Source organism: Heloderma suspectum, chromosome 6, assembly GCF_057233095.1.
Source record: "Heloderma suspectum isolate Gila_16-S chromosome 6, 16-S_ref, whole genome shotgun sequence".
Lineage (NCBI taxonomy): Eukaryota > Metazoa > Chordata > Lepidosauria > Squamata > Helodermatidae > Heloderma > Heloderma suspectum.
Genome location: NC_139463.1, coordinates 11,164,251 through 11,174,167, shown reverse-complemented (window position 1 = coordinate 11,174,167; position 9,917 = coordinate 11,164,251).

The window sequence follows — 9,917 nt, the reverse complement described above, 5'->3', positions numbered from 1 at the left end:
TAGGAAGAGGCTGGTTGTAAGCTGCTCAACAGTTGCTGGTAATTCTGCTTTGAGGCCAGACTTCATCCAGGTGTCCTGGCTTCCTGTCCTGTCCCAGCTGCTCTCCTGCCCTGGTCTTGATTCCACATAAGCCTCCCTTTGTACATGACTGACTTGCCCCTGTTGGCAGATTTGCTTCTCAGACTGCTGCTCCCCATGTGTCATAGATTTGTTTGCCACAAGCAGAACCTACGAACGTGCATGCCACTGCTGAACCAATGCAGAAGAGTGTTGGTGTGGCTTTCAGAACAACAGGTTGCAATCACAGCAAATGGATCAGAAGAGTAGGGGTGCCCTTTGGGTAACTAAGGAGGGCTTGTGCATTCCCCCACCCCCAAGTTTCAGATGATATGTGAATATTCCTCAGGAGCACCAATATTTATCTAGCCAAAACACTGGTTCACCATGCCATTACTACTATTGTTATAAACAATTCAATGGACTTATGAACTCCCTCGTGCAGTTCAGGAGGCAGAAAATGTGACATCTTTTAAATGCCTCCTGAAAACACCCTTGCTCAGCCAGGCTTTCCCTGGGCTGTAAGTAAATTAATCATGCTGCTCCATTTTAATGTTCCTTGAATTGTTTTTACTGTATTTGAAAGTGTTTTCAAATGTTGTGTTTTTAATTTTGCATTTAAATGTATTTAATATTGATTGTGAACCACTGGGGGATTTTATTATATTCAACAGTATGCAAGTGTCACACATAAATAAATAAAAATGTACATGCCAAAAGTGTGATGCCTTTGCTTTAAAAAGGGGGGGGGAGGAGGGGGGACAAAAAGTGTTTTACCTGCGGTCTGTATTTTTATTATGAGACATAGGAAATAAAATAATTGCAACAGATGTATTTAAATTGTCTACTATTGTTATTTGGTGTTTGGTTTTTTGTTTGTTTTTTTGGCAAATTAATTTTGAATATATCTAAGTGGAGGGCTTTAACATTTGTTGAGAAACCCGCCTCTCTCTTCCCCTGGTACTGAAATCTGAGATGGCATCCCTCCACTGCTACAACTGAAAGTTCTCTTTTGTGGCCTTTGTTATCAAGTGTTGTGGAGAACAGCAAGAGATGTGAGGGTCTGGGCTGTGTTTCTACAACAATGGAAGGAGAAACTAATGGAGGAGTACCAGATTCTTTAAAGGGAATCAGCTTTGCTGTGAGCAGGGCTCCATCAGGAGATGCTCCAGACCAGTAAAAATCACTTCACAGAATATACTTCCTAGTGAATGTCATCTAACTGGCAAGGGCTGCTCAACCAATAAAAGAGGCTTCCCCCTGTCTCCCCCACCCTTTCTCCTTTCCCCTGAAAGTCCAGATACACCTGCATTTCAGGAGCAAGCCTCATTGACCACAGTAGGAGTTCCTTCCAGGTAGACACACACATGCTTGTGCTGGGAAAGCGGCGGACTGGGGGGAGAACAAAGATGGAAACCAGCCCCCATTTTAACTCTCAGGACCTCATTGACCACAATGGGCATTACTTCTGAGGAGACACTAATGGGTTTGTTGTGGGAAAGAGAGCAGTAAACACAAAGACAGAAACCAGCCCCCATTTTAACCCACAGGATCTCTATAATGAAGGGTTGAAGTAGTTTCTTCCTAAGGCAATAAACCAAACAAAGGAGAATCAGAGCCTCAAGATTGCACTGTGCCATGTCAATTGAGGGGTTCTCTGTAATTTCTGTGGGCATTCAGAGGGCAAGCCTCATTCAGCACAATGGGAGGAAACACCCCTTGACTGGGGTCATGGTGAAAGGCACAACCCTGGACAGGGCTAGCATACCTGAGCTAAATGCAGAGGTTGGGACAAACAACAACTATATTGCAGAGAACCCAACTTAAGGAAAAGAATAGGACTTTAAGCAGTCTCAGGAAATCCGATTTTTCCCTGATAAGCTCTGGGGTGGCTGCTGCTGGATGGTCACGACGTCATCTATCCCTAACGACCTCAACACGCAGCTGGTTCAGAGTGAATCGCTGGTGGAAACACCCCCCTGGGGAAAAAAAGAATGGGGGAAACTAGGATGAAAAGGGCTTGTAGTTTTTCTTGCGGACTTTTCTTCCAATGGAAAAAATGGAATTTGGGAAAAACATCTCTTTTTTGTTTTTAAAACCTCTTATGAAGTACCTTCTCTTTTGGAATATGTGAAATGCTATCTAACAAGCTTTAAGGCAAGATTCCATGTGTACAATGAAGATATTTACATAGATTATCTTAATTTACAGCATTAGAGAATGAACATTCCTCTGTACACACTAGACATGTACAACACAAAAATCCAATATGTGTTTCTGCAGCTAAAGGGTGCTGCCATCTTCATGAGAGGAACAGACAGGCTCTTTGTCTTCTCATGAATTGCTGCCCGCCTTCCTCTGGTGACCTTTGATCAAATTTGGAGATACTAGAACCCAGTGTCCTGTTCCCTGCTGTAATTTCAGTTGTACAAAACTAAGGCTGCAGTCCAATATACATTTAACTGGGAGTATGTCCCATTGACTTATTTATTAGTAGACATGTATAGCGCTGTAAGGCATTTATACTTTTTACGATAGAATTCTGTGTGCACTTATTTGGAAGTAAGTGCCACTAAATGGAGTAGGTTTCACTTCTGATTAAACAGAGTAAAGATTGTCCTGTAAGTTTGATAAATGCCAAATGGTACAATTTTATATGCTAAGTTATAAATTATGTGTTTTATGTTATTAAATCAGTAATATGTTTGTAGTTTTGATTTAAAAGTATTGCATATTTTCCATTTTCCCCCAAATGTCATTTTTTCTGCCCCCCAAGAATCTGGTTTTCTTTTTCCACAGCTTCAAAATTTCCAGAAATTGTGCCTCTCCAGAGCACCTAAAACATTTTGAGAAGCAGATGTTGACAACAGGCTGGGCTGTGAATCAGTCTTAAATATCTTCCTTTAGCTGAAATCCCAACTGTCTGGGCTTTTTCCTTGCAAAGGTGGGAAATGTGCCAAATAATGTGTGAAGTACCAAACACTATGTCCATAAGGGACCCATCACTCTCATTTCCCCTCTGCACAAAGCTAATAAGTCAAAATGTTTAAAACTTGTTCTGAATTCCCAGGAGTCACAGAGCCATGGAAGGAGACAGATAGTTCCTACCTCCAATGGATAAATTTGTTTTATAGTAAGTATGTAGAAATTGCTTCCTAAATTCCACTTCTATCCATCATCACTCTATTACCCACAACCTCAGCAAAGGGGCCATTAGAGGAAATTTCTGAAATTAGATAAGCAAAGGGGGGATGTCATTTCTCTTTGCATTCTTCTTTCAAAAAGGAGCTACTTGGGAAATAATTTGAAGACTAGTGGAAAAAAATACAAATCTTCCAGCTAGTTGTACTGCTCAGAGACCTGCTCCTTTACGCACTATGTAGCCAAGGATACGGATATCACCATCTTGTCAATGGCCTTTTCAATTTCATCCTCCCCTTTGGGGCTTTCTTTGCTAGTGAACACCTTTTTTAAAAAAAGGCTGCTTCATCTCCTCCTGAAGTTAAGTACATCCTACTGCTGGCTGCTTTCAGCTCCCCCCACCCCTTCATGCTTGTTGCTTCCCTCCACTAGTCTCTGTTGTTAGCTATCAGATATACATGTGGATTACAGAGCAGTGAGGTGGACTGGTAAATATATACACATTTCATGGCATTGCAGTGAAGGGGATCGGTAAAGATACACAAATTTCAAGGTAAACATACACAAGTTACAAAGCATAGAAGTGAAGGGGGTAGGTAAAAATACACAAATTTCAAGGCAGAGCAGAAAAGCTGAGGGGGAAATTGCACAAACTCCATGGCAGAGCAGTGAGGCTGATCACTAAAATATGCAAATTTCATGGCAGAGCAGTAAAGGTGAGTGGGAAATTATGCAAATTTCATGGCAGAGCAGTGAGAGGGATCGCTAAAGATATGCAAATTTCATGGCATTGCAGTGAAGGAGATCAGTAAAGATACACAGATTTCAAGGTAAATGGAGAAGTGAAGGGAGTTGGTAAAAATACACAAATTTCAAGGCAGAGCAGAAAAGCTGAGGGGGAAATTGCACAAACTGCATAGCAGAGCAGTGAGGCAGATCACTAAAATATGCAAATTTCATAATGGAGCAGTAAAACTTAGGAGGAAATTGGGCGAAGTATGCAAAGGGGAAGACTTTTTGGATCTGTGCACTTGTGCAAGACCAAAAAAACCCATTGCAAACACTGTGTCCTTCTCAATTTTTAGGAGCATGGGGTGGAGGGCACTAACAAGGAATGAGGGAGGATAGTGGCGGCACCAGTGAGACCATGAGGAGGGGGGGTTGCTACTCTTGCTAGGTGGCTCTCTAGCTGTTCCTGACAACCCACAATGAAGTTGCCCTGCTGGGTTCAGACATCACAACAAGCCACCCTTAAAACAAGCCTCCCTGAACAACTCAACAACAAACCATGGGTTTGGCTTGTTCATGAAAAATAAGCCACCCTGCAGAAACAGTGCTGGGTTCAGATGTCATGACAACCCACCATGGATGGTCACCCATGGTGAGTTGTCACGTCATGCGAACCAGATCTTAAAAGAACGGGAAATGGTTTCAAAGGGGAAAGTATATAGGGAGTTTATGGAGTTTCACATAACATCCACCCTAATCATGCTCGGGTTGGGCAAACAACTTCTAAAAAGCATAATAGGATTCAGTGCCTGAACTTGTATGCACGTGTGGTCATGTTCTATATGGCCATTCTATATCATTAGCAGTAAGAGTTATTTGCAGCAAAGGCTTCTGACACTACCCAGTTGATCAGCAACTACAAGGTGTTGTTTGCAAGCTTACAGTGTAAATCATGGGTGGGGAGATGGTAGACTGTGGTCAACTGGAGGACCATTGGCCAATTTGCAGGGGACCAATCCAACACCTGCTAGTTGCTGTGATTCTTACAAACAATGTTGAAGGAGGAGACTTGCTGGTCTGATTCAGCAAGGCATGTCTTGTGTCCTTAAGCAAGAGTACAGTCTCAGGATTACTTAACATGGATTAGTTATTCTGCAACTGCTAAGAGATCTTGGGTGTATGCATTCTTGCTCATAAATTTAAATGGTAGTGGTGGACCACAAGGATCCTAATACAAAAGAAAGAAAAGAAAGAGACCAAAAAGACTGAAGGCAACCAACCCCAGGTGTAAACGCATGTCAGCGGTGGGAGAAGATACATCATCACTTTGCCTTCAACTCCTGTCAAGAACCGCATGCAGGCAGGCATGTGATACAGTCATCACAGAACAGTACCACCTGGAGAACCTATTAAGGGGTTGCTTATTTGAAGGCCCTCCCTGTCCACTGGAATGCTCTCTGCACATTAAAAGCTAGACCACCTCACTAAACCTTTTACATGCAAGGTTCTTTCAAGACAAGCAACCACCCATGCAGTTCTGAGTTTGGGGAACAGTTCATGGAAGAGTCTTCCCTCCCTTTACAACTACCTGTGCCCAAGAAAGCTAGCAGCACACTTTTAAGCACCACAAAGATAAAATCAAACACATATTACACCCATGCTGTGAATACTTATTGCGCCCTTACTTTTCACCGCAAGAACGTTTTGTACCAAAGGACTCTCCAAAGAAGAAGTTCAAATGATATCCGTAAAGGCATTTGGATATTATTGGTTTTAATGGTACCAGAGTGCTCCACGGATAGTATAAGCAGCTATGACAAGTGTCTCCTGCATAGATATGATGCTCTTTAAAGCAGAACCATTTCCATTTAGGCAATTGGCTTGTGACATAGGTGTGATGTAAAAACCAAACATGTTATTATTTCATGTCCACTTATCGATGCTTCTTTCTCTTTCTCTTTCTCTTCTTTCTCTTTTCTTTCTTTCTTTCTTTCTTTTTTTGGTGGTGGTGGTGGTGGGGAGAGACTAGCCAGAATTTTTCAAAGTACTAACTGTCAGACGCACCATGATTTATACAGGAACATGATGATATTTTCTGTCTCATTCCCAGTTCATGTCCATAGGCTAATACCAACACAATTAATTACCACTGATTAACATGCTGGCGATCAGCCTTGGCAAAGCAAGGTCATAGATTTTTAAAGGCTTTACGTCAAGGACAGCCATGGTGCTATGTCTGCCTCTGTGCTGTACTATATCTGATTTATCTGTCATCTGGATTACTCTACTTGAGCCAGTCCTAACCCTTACAAGCAATATTCACTCTCACTGTTTCCCACTCTTCTTTGCTTGTTGATATCAAAGGAGCAGGACCCAAACAGGACTGACAGAACTGCACACCACCCAGAAAATGCTGCCAGACAATCATTTTTCACACTTGGGTTTACTGAGATTTTATTCAAGCAGCAAACTGGGGTTCCTTGGCTACCATTAAGTATTAATGGGCTTTTAAAATGCAACCAAAGAAGCCAATATTAGTCACAAATGTAATTTCAGAAGAACTAGTAAGACATTCCTCAAACTTTGCCACAGGGCTAAGCCAGGGAAGAGGGACTATCTTACAATGCTGTTGTGTATGTGGCTGCCTTGATGATGGGCGCTTGTCCTATTTGTGGATGCAAGTAAGGATGGAGCAGAAAGACGAGTATTACATCATAAAAAGCAAAACATACAACATGTGATGTATTGACGATGAACAGTGTATTGTGGCACTTCCCTGTAGTTTCAAAAACCCACATTTCATCTCCAAACTAAAATCACAAAACTAAAGTAAACTCACTGTGGTGGCATCTCAACTCTGTCACTGATTCTGTACATGGCTTTGGAAAACTCTTCACTTACACTGTCACTTGGATGTACGTATGATGTATGATTGTCTTGTACTGTGTGCTTGTCTTTGGGGAATGTTTCTATCTAAGAACAAGAACCTATCGCTGATCCAATCAACCTTCCCCCTTTCCATTGCGAGAGATCTCACACTATCTATCATGACAGCAAACAAATGTAATCTAAAGGCCAGCCACATGAATTCTGAGTGACTCTACAGCCCACTTCCTGCATGCTCAAAAACTCAAATGGGTTCAGTATCCTGACAATCATTGCTTTCATTAAATAAAACCAAGTTTCTAGCCCTTAGGGCTTTAAAGATAAACTAGTCAAATGCCTGGAGCAAATCTCAGAAGCCAGAGGAAGGACTGAGGCAGAGTTTCCAGTAGCTAGGACAAGGAGCTTCAGTGTCTGTCCCACAGAGCCATTTGACTTTCCACATGAGGTAAGGCTGATTTTTTAAAACATAATAACATTAATAAATTTTAAGTCCTATGCTGCCCTTCAGTATAGATATCCTCAGGGCGGTGTATGATGTAATAACGAATAAAATTTAAAAGACATAAAACAACAGATAACAACTGGCAGAACAAATTATGCAAAGTTGGGCAATATATACAAAGTTGCTTAATTTTATGATTTACATGTCACAACATTTTGCTTTTCCTTATGTTTTCTGCACAGAATGCTCAGGCCTTCCTACTGCTGCTCTCTAGTGGTTCAGTTATTACACATAGTGTAGTTATATGCCTGTATTGTATGCAAAGGGAGCTGCGCTACAAGTCCACGGTGGCTTCTCCCAGAGACAGCTAGAACTGTCTTTCCCTGCTCTCAAAGAAGCTATTCCTTACATTTGCATTATAATTTCAAAGTGTGACAGGATGAGTTCTAGTCAAAGGTGTAGATTAACAAGGAAGAAGAAGAAGAAGAAAACTGATACTGCTTGACATAAATAACTGATCTGAAAACACAAGCCCTTGGTATATTCTTAAATTGTCACACATCTTCTGCTTCTATTTCCTTCTGCAAAATGTGCAATAGCCCCACACCCCAGGCTATTGTACTGTCTGAGCTTCTTTACAGAAGCAATTTATTGCACACTCGTGATTGGCCACTCACAGAGGTTTGGATAGCAGCACACCCTTTTATCAGCCCTGTATGTATTCATCTCTGCTCTTAAGAGCAGAGACATCACACTGACAACAAAGGTCCACATAGTTAAAGCAATGGTATTCCCCGTTGGCTGCGAGAGCTGGACCATAAGGAAGGCTGAGCGAAGGAAGATAGATTTGAACTGTGGTGCTGGAGGAAAATTCTGAGAGTGCCTTGGACTGCAAGAAGATCAAACCAGTCCATACTCCAGGAAATAGAGCCAGACCGCTGACTTGAGGGTATGATGTTAAAGGCAAAACTGAAGTACTTTGGCCACATCATGAGAAGACAGGACACCCTGGAGAAGATGCTGATGCTAGGGAAAGTGGAAGGCAAAAGGAAGACGGGCCGACCAAAGGCAAGATGGATGGATGATATTCTGGAGGTGACGGACTCGACCTTGGGGGAGCTGAGGGTGGCGACGGCCAAAAGGAAGCTCTGGCGTGGGCTGGTCCATGAAGTCACGGAGAGTCGGAAGCGACTGAACGAATAAACAACAATGTATTCATCTATACTCAGATTTATCTATACTCAAAGGCACAGGAGTCATAATATAATTACTCATATTTAAACATGCAATAGACAGCTAACATTTCCCTTGGCCAAGTTACCCTCAGCTAGCAGATGCTTTTCTAGATTACAAATTCTTTAGTTTTCATGTCTTATATTACATTTTTGTAAATGTAGGTCTGTAAGTGCTGACTAGAACACTTGCATTTTGCAATATGGGGATGGCTGCCCCAGTGTGTTTTTCATTCTGCATCAGCATGCAGATGCAAGGCTCTGCTTCCTGAAAACCTTATCGGCGCATGCATGCGCGCGCACACACACACACACACACACACTGCGGCACACAGAATTTGGAAGTCTATATTTTAAACAGAACAATTTTGGGTGGAATTCTATATGTTGCAACTGTCTCTTTCGATCAGGGTCAGTCCCTATTTTTTTGTTTCCTAGCTTGGAAAATCACTGCTCCTATTTTTGCCTTTGGGGTGATGCCTTGTTGCCATGTTGTTCATGGGAGTTGCTCGTGTTGGCATTCTTTAAGGTTCAGTTCCCTCTGCAGAATCAACAGAAGTTAAGGCTGCCATGCATACTTACTTGGGAATGAGTCTCACTGGGCATAGTGGGATTCACATCTGAGTGAGCCTCTGCATTGGGGTGGTACGTCTTGTCTCTTGTGTATATGCAGGTAAATGCATGAATACGAAAGCAACATGTAGTGCCAGCCTGCCATTTCAATGGTGGATGCTGAGGTACATGTTGAACAGCTGATAACATATTTCTTTATTTTTGCATTTATATCCCAGCTTTTTTCCTCTTGTGGGGAATTCAAGGCAGCTTACATGGTTCTCCTCTTCTCCATTTTATCCTCACAACAACCCTGCGAGGTAGGTTAGGCAGAGAGTCAGTGACTGGCCCAAAGTCATCCAGTGAGCTTCATGGTTGACTAAGGACTAGAACTCAGATCTCCTGAGTCCCAGTCCAACACTCTAACCACTACACCACACTGGCTCTCTAGGATAGTTATGTTTTCCTAGTATCTCTTTAACCAATGGCCTTTTGGCTTTTATATCAGGGGAAGATGGGGCAGTTGCTGAGTAAATAAATGCAGCAAACAGCTGTAGGTGCAAAACCTTCAACCATGAATCACATATACCAAACTGATATTTGGTATGAGAACAGGGATGTTAACAGTGGTGTTACAAGCATCTAACTATTTTCATATACTGAAAAGTTGGGAGTGTATTCAGTTCAGCACAGGACTGGATGATTTTATGCCAGCATCAGATTTCTAGATACCTAAGCAACCCAGTGCCTGGGATTTTTCCACAACCATTCCCTACTTAGAAAACACATACATGCTTTTCACAATGTAGGAACATAGGACGTACTGAGGCTGTTGGTCTATCTAGCTCAGTATTGTCAACACTGACAGGCAGAGGCTT